At 44.3% G+C, this 7,098-nt stretch overlaps 1 pseudogene; it reads left to right on the top strand.

The window, feature by feature from the left end:
• Window positions 1-6,513: 6,513 nt before the first annotated feature.
• Window positions 6,514-6,631, top strand: LOC126263806 (5S ribosomal RNA; annotated as a pseudogene).
• The last annotated feature ends 467 nt before the right edge of the window (window positions 6,632-7,098 follow it).

Raw genomic sequence — 7,098 nt, 5'->3', positions numbered from 1 at the left:
AATAAACACAGAGACCTGTTTACAAACACTACTACTTCTCATGCTGCTCTTCAGTGGTCATGTCTTTTTGACAAATTCTTAGCGCTTAATTCTAGATAATCAGATGACTTCTGTTGGGTCTTAACAGCAAGCACCGGCAACAAGATGAAGAACGCAAGAGCAGAGAAGGCTGTGACACGACGTCAGCCAATAGTTCGCTGACTAGGACCACACCACGACAGGAGCGGCCTCCAGCCGAAGAGAATGTAAGCGCCGCTCCTGCCAGCCTCGGCCGGACAGTAGAAGTCGGACACCAGTAGACCCGGACTAGAAGAGGACACTAGTAGAGCTGTTACTTGTGATGCATATCCACTACTTGCGTGGACTACGTATATAGAGAAAGACACTGATTATTTGCATGTCACCAGTTGCTTGCGCTTGCGACACGACATCGTAAACCAAAGTAGTATTGTAATAAAAACCATTAATGTGACTTGCTTGAATTGTTGAATTCCTATCCGAGAAAGCAGCATCCTTTAGGCACCTTATTAGAGACGAATAGACAGGACATCACAATTTCTAGAAGGACTGACTATTAGTTTTTAATTTTCCTTTGAACGGTTGTGGATTCCTAATTTCTAACTTTATGTTAAGAGTTTGTTGAATACTTCTGAACCATAGTACTTTGCTCTCAGATTGGTCTTTGAGCAAGGAAGTAAAGTGTACAAGAAACTATTTTTCTTTCTTGTGTTCTGTCTGCGCACATCAGAAAACAGCTAAAACTGATTTTAATTTTCAACAAGAGCAAGCATCTGCGTCACGTCTGCTGTGCAGCGAGCTACGTTAATTTAAGTATTAACTCTAGTTTTCTTACTTGCCACTTCTTCTTCCGTGTGTTTTTGCTTTTAGGAAGCTTTAATTTTCGAGTGCTAGAAATAGTGTTCCATAGATTTCATGTTTGTTTTGAATACAGTCAGAGAGAGTCCCTTTAGTCAGCTGTAGTGCCAGTAGTGCTAGTGTTTGTTTTGAATACAGTCTAGAGACACGTAGTGCTATTTTCATTGTTATCAACAAGAAGTGTCTAGTAACCACAGTTTAGTCAGCAATCAGCTGATTAACTCTCTACAGTAAATTGATTTCTTAGGACGGATAGAACGTGTGACTGTTGTGTACGGACGCAGGAGAAGCTGGCCATTGTTCGCAAACAGCTGATCGTGTTGATGGCCGCGAGCAGTCGTCTTCAGGCTGCTGCCTCGGTGTGTAGCGGCAGTTGGGAGTCTGGTGCGCCGCATGGTACACCAGAGGTGTTACATGCTTCACCCACGGTCCCTGCTGTCGAGACATCTTCGCGAGTACCGGGCGCGGTAGGACCACCCTCTCCCCAAGGGGAGTGGCGGGTTCAGCGGCGTTCGCGGCGCACGAGGCGGAGGGGTCAATGTGGAGGCTGGCCGTGTGGCATCGCCCTCTCTGCCTATGAGTGGACATGTTGCCACAGGGAATAACAATATTAATGTGGTAATAGTAAACTGCGGGAGTGTCTATAGAAAGGTCCCAGAACTGCTCTCATTAACAAACGGTCACAATGCCCACATAGTACTATGGACAGAAAGTTGGCTGAAACCAGACGTAAACAGTAATGAAATTCTAAAATCAGATTGGAATGTATACCGCAGAGACAGGCTGGACAGTGAAGGGGGAGGCGTGTTTATTGCGATAAAAAATGCAATAGTATCGAAGGAAATTGACGGAAATCCGAAATGTGAAATAATTTGGGTGACGGTCAAGGTTAGAGCAGGCTCAAACATGGTAATTGGATGTCTCTATAGGCCCCCTGGCTCAGCAGCTATTGTAGCAGAGCACCTGAATGAAAATTTGGAAAATCTTTCGAGAAGATTTCCCCACCATGTTATAGTTCTGGGTGGAGATTTTAATTTGCTGGATACAGACTGGGAGACTCAAACGTTTATAACGGGTGGCAGGGACAAAGAATCCAGTGAAATTTTTTTAAGTGCTTTAACTGAAAATTACCTTGAGCAGTTAAACAGAGAACCGACTCGTGGCGATAACATATTAGAACTTCTGGTGACAAACAAACCCAAACTATTTGAAACAGTTAACGCAGAACAGGGAATCAGCGATCATAAAGCGGTTACTGCATCGATAATTTCAGCCGTGAATAGAAATATTAAAAAAGGTAGGAAGATTTTTCTGTTTAGCAAAAGTGACAAAAAGCAGATTTCAGAGTACTTGACGGCTCAACACAAAAGTTTTGTCTCAAGTACAGATAGTGTTGCGGATCAGTGGACAAAGTTCAAAACCTTCGTACAATATGCATTAGATGAATATGTGACAAGCAAGATCGTAAGAGATGGAAAAGAGCAACTGTGGTACAACAACCGAGTTAGAAAACTGCTGCGGAAGCAAAGGGAACTTCACAGCAAACATAAATATAGCCAAAGCCTTGCAGACAAACAAAAATTACTCGAAGCGAAATGTAGTGTGAGGAGGGCTATGCGAGAGGCGTTCATCGATTTCGAAAGTAAAGTTCTGTGTACTGACTTGGCAGAAAATCCTAAGAAATTTTGGTCTTATGTCAAAGCGGTAGGTGGATAAAAACAAAATGTCCAGACACTCTGTGACCAAAATGGTACTGAAACAGAGGATGACAGACTAAAGGCTGAAATACTAAATGTCTTTTTCCAAAGTTGTTTCACAGAGGAAGACTGTACTGTAGTTCCTTCTCTAGATTGTCGCACAGATGACAAAATGGTAGATGTCGAAATAGGCGACAGAGGATAGAGAATCAATTGAAATCGCTCAAAAGAGGAAGTAAGAGTGATTTCAGGTGTGCCGCAGGGGAGTGTCGTAGGACCGTTACTATTCACAATATATATAAATGACCTTGTGGATAACATCCGAAGCTCACCGAGAATTTTTGCGGATGATGCTGTGGTATATCGAGAATTTGTAACAATGGAAAATTGTACTGAAATGCAGGAGGATCTGCAGTGAATTGACGCATGGTGCAGGGAATGGCAATTGAATCTCAATGTAGACAAGTGTAATGTGCTGCGAATACATAGAAAGTTCCCTTATCATTTAGCTACAATATAGCAGTTAATTCCATAAATTATCTGGGAGTAGGCATTAGGAGTGATTTAAAATGGAATGATCATATAAAGACGATCGTCGGTAAAGCAGATACCAGACTGAGATTCACTGGAAGAATCCTAAGGAAATGCAATTCGAAAACAAAGGAAGTAGGTTACAGGACACTTGTTCAAATGGTTCAAATGGCTCTGAGCACTATGGGACGTAACATCTATGGTCATCAGTCCCCTAGAACTTAGAACTACTTAAACCTAACTAACCTAAGGACAGCACACAGCACACAACACACAACACCCAGCCATCACGAGGCAGAGAAAATCCCCGACCCCGCCGGGAATCGAACCCGGGAACCCGGGCGTGGGAAGCGAGAACGCTACCGCACGACCACGAGATGCGGGCGACACTTGTTCGCCCACTGCTTGAATACTGCTCAGCAGTGTGGGATCCGTACCAGATAGGGTTGATAGAAGAAATAGAGAAGATCGAACGGAGAGCAACGCGTTTCGTTACAGGATCATTTAGTAATCGCGAAAGCATTATGGAGATGATAGATAAACTCCAGTGGAAGACTCTGAAGGAGAGACGCTCAGTAGCTCGGTACGGGCTTTTGTTGAAGTTTCGAGAACATACCTTCACCGAGGAGTCAAGCAGTATATTGCTCCCTCCTACGTATATCTCGCGAAGAGACCATGAGGATAAAATCAGAGAGATTAGAGCCCACACAGAGGCATACCGACAATCCTTCTTTCCACGAACAATACGAGACTGGAATAGAAGGGAGAACCGATAGAGGTACTCAAGGTACCTTCCGCCACACACCGTCAGGTGGCTGCGGAGTATGGATGTAGATGTAGATGTAAGGAGTTACCCTTTTGGGAAGTGAGTCTAAGATTTCCAAGATAGCATACTTAAAGACATCTGCAAGGATTTTGGGTTATTTACTTTATACATTATTCTTGCATCTTTCTTACGCTTCTTCATACTTCAGATGCACTACTCAGAAGATAATTCCACTAGAAAGCAGTGTCGCCAACGGTAAAGGAGTCGTAATGAAAGAGGCAGCTAATGTGGGATGTGTCAGCTGTTGGCTGAGGTGACAGCTACCGGGGAAAAACTGTATCCATTTCATTCCCTCCATAATATATAACGATACTGTTGCCTCATTGAGGTACGCATTACAGATTTACACACACACACACACACACACACACACACACACACACACACATAGAGAGAGAGAGAGAGAGAGAGAGAGGGGGGGGGGGGGGGAGAATAGGGAATTTACTGTGATGTATGAATAAGAGATGAAATTTACTGATGATAAGATTATGGTTTTTTTTAGCTGCGTAAATACTATATATTTCACTGATGCTGTCTACACACATCTGAGATGAAATTTAATGACGAGAATTTGCTCTCCTTCTCTCTCTATCTGTCTGTAATACTAGTGGGAGATTTCAGCTACTGGAGGAGGACTAAGTCAGCAGTGCCGCGCGTGATTAGCCGAGCGGTCTGGAGCGCTGCAGTCATGGACTGTGTGGCTGGTCCCGGCGGATGTTCGAGTCCTCCCTCGGGCATGGGTGTGTGTGTGTGTTTGTCCTTAGGATAATTTAGGTTAAGTACTGTGTAAGCTTAGGGACTGATGACCTTAGCAGTTAAGTCACATAAGATTTCACACACATTCACACACACACGACTAAGTCAGCTATTGGCGATATTAGCGATGGGGGATGCCAGCAACTGCGGAGGGGGGTTGTCAGCTTCTTGTGATAGAAAACAGTTTTAAAGCACAGTAGCGGACTTCTCCCCAATATCCGTTTATTTTGATTGATAACGAATGTCACCTTCAGCGTTTTACTTGTAACTAATGAAAGTAAGTAGAATGGTAACGTGTCCAGACTGACTGTATAATATGCTGCCTGACGAAAAGAGTGAAGCACCTGAAGCCATAGTTAGATCAATGTAACTTTGCACACATATATAAAATTGGCGGCTACGTAAATGTTACAATTCTCTATGACAGGTCATCAGAGTGCATTAGTGTGTTCGTGTTTAATGTTGCAACCAGGTCTGACAGTATACATATGTGAAGTGAACAGCTTCAGAGGTTGAGTGAACACCGTGAAGGACATGGAGATGCATGTGAAGGATGTGAAGATGCCTTGTTGCAAGAGGTCGCTGACTTTATCGTAAATATATGTCTAAGTGATGATAAATGTCATGATCTTTATACATAGAAAAGCATTACCTACTCAACAATGTTTAAATCGTGAGCAACACCTTTAACTTTTATATATGAAATTAGTGAATTTCCTCATGGGACTTTTGTTGCCTTTGTCTGCAGTCACTTTCAGAACTCAAATTAATCATCAAATTAACTAATTTAGTACGACTGTATTCTGAATTGCTGGTGTATCCATGTATCACCACAGTAAAATAAAGGCAGTGAATGACTGGGGGAGTATGGATGAGAACAGCGGCGTATTTAAGTTTACAAAAATAATGACAGGTTTTTATTCATCTCCTCATAACTACAATCGAGCTGATAAATCTTACAAAAAAAATGAGAAACATAAATGAGGAAAGGAGTGGTGCTTGACTGGCAAAGCATTCACTGGGTGGGTACTATACAAATGAATTAACCTCTTCTGCCGGCCGCGGTGGCGGAGCGGTTCTAGGCGCTTCAGTCTGGAACCGCGCGACTGCTACGGTCGCAGGTTCGAATCCTGCCTCGGGCATGGATGTGTGTGATGTCCTTAGGTTAGTTAGGTTTAAGTAGTTCTAAGTTCTAGGGGACTGATGACCTCAGATGTTAAGTCCCATAGTGCTCAGAGACATTTGAACCATTTTAAACCCTTCTACAACGCATTCAGACTTCGTTTACATGAATCTACTGTGAGACCAAATTCTGTTCAAACAGAAACAACGACGACCATGTACCCAACAAACTATGGTTCACGGTGAACAGGGAGCTGTGGATATTATTTAACAACCCTACTCCGGTGCAACAATACTTTAACCTTTCACCTTGATTCAGGCGGCAGCGGAATATGGCACGCTGTGGGCAAGGGCCGAAGCATGAGGGCAGCTGTAATGTTCTGACACATCCACAAAAACTTGCGAACTATGCGGACTGGCGTTCTGATTATAAGAAAGTGGAAATCTTCCGTATCAGAGCCCTGAAAACTCGGGAGATTTCAATGTCAGTTGGTCTGCCCAACAAATCTGACTCACAGGCACGACGGTGCGTGCTGGAATTGTCAAACGTCAGACGGCCGACTCAGGACGCATAAGTTCCCCCTTGCGACACATGATGTGACCGAGACGAAATGCAGTTCCACTGTCAGTACAGCTGGAAACTGCCACTGGCTCTTATCCCACCACAAGTTGCATACCATATCCCCACCCACTAGGGAAAGACCTGCCAACGGCCTTGCCGCAGTGGTAACATCGGTTCCCGTCAGATCACCGAAGTTAAGCGCTGTCGGGCTGGGCTAGCACTTGAATGGGTGACCACCCGGTCTGCCGAGCGCTGTTGGCAAGCGGGGTGCACTCAGCCCTTGTGAGGCAAACTGAGGAGCTACCTGACTGAGAAGTAGCGACTCAGGTCGCGGAAACTGACATACTGCTGGGAGAGCGGTGTGCTGACCACGTACCTCTCCACATCTGCATCCAATGACGCCTATTGGCTGAGGATAGTTCGGCGGCCGGTCAGTACCGTTGGGACTTCATGGCCTGTTCGGAAGGATTTTAGTTTAGTTTTAGGGAAAGACCTGAATTTCTCCATCAGGTGAGGACCAGAAGATAAAGAAGGCAAAGAATCAAAATCACTTTCCACCAAGCCTCATACAGTAGCCGATTAGCAGAAAAAACCCGCCCCTACGTTGTACAAACCAGTCGACCTGTCCTTCACTCATTGAATCTCCCCTCTTGACTGTTCTGCTGGCGAACCACAATCATACTATCTCTCTACCATTCCACTCCCGAATAGCGCGCGGGAAAAACGAA

This window comes from Schistocerca nitens, chromosome 6 (genome assembly GCF_023898315.1).
Source record: "Schistocerca nitens isolate TAMUIC-IGC-003100 chromosome 6, iqSchNite1.1, whole genome shotgun sequence".
In the NCBI taxonomy this organism is placed as follows: Eukaryota; Metazoa; Arthropoda; class Insecta; order Orthoptera; family Acrididae; genus Schistocerca; species Schistocerca nitens.
Note: the sequence above shows the minus strand (reverse complement) of the source record. Positions and strands in the feature narration are given on the sequence as shown.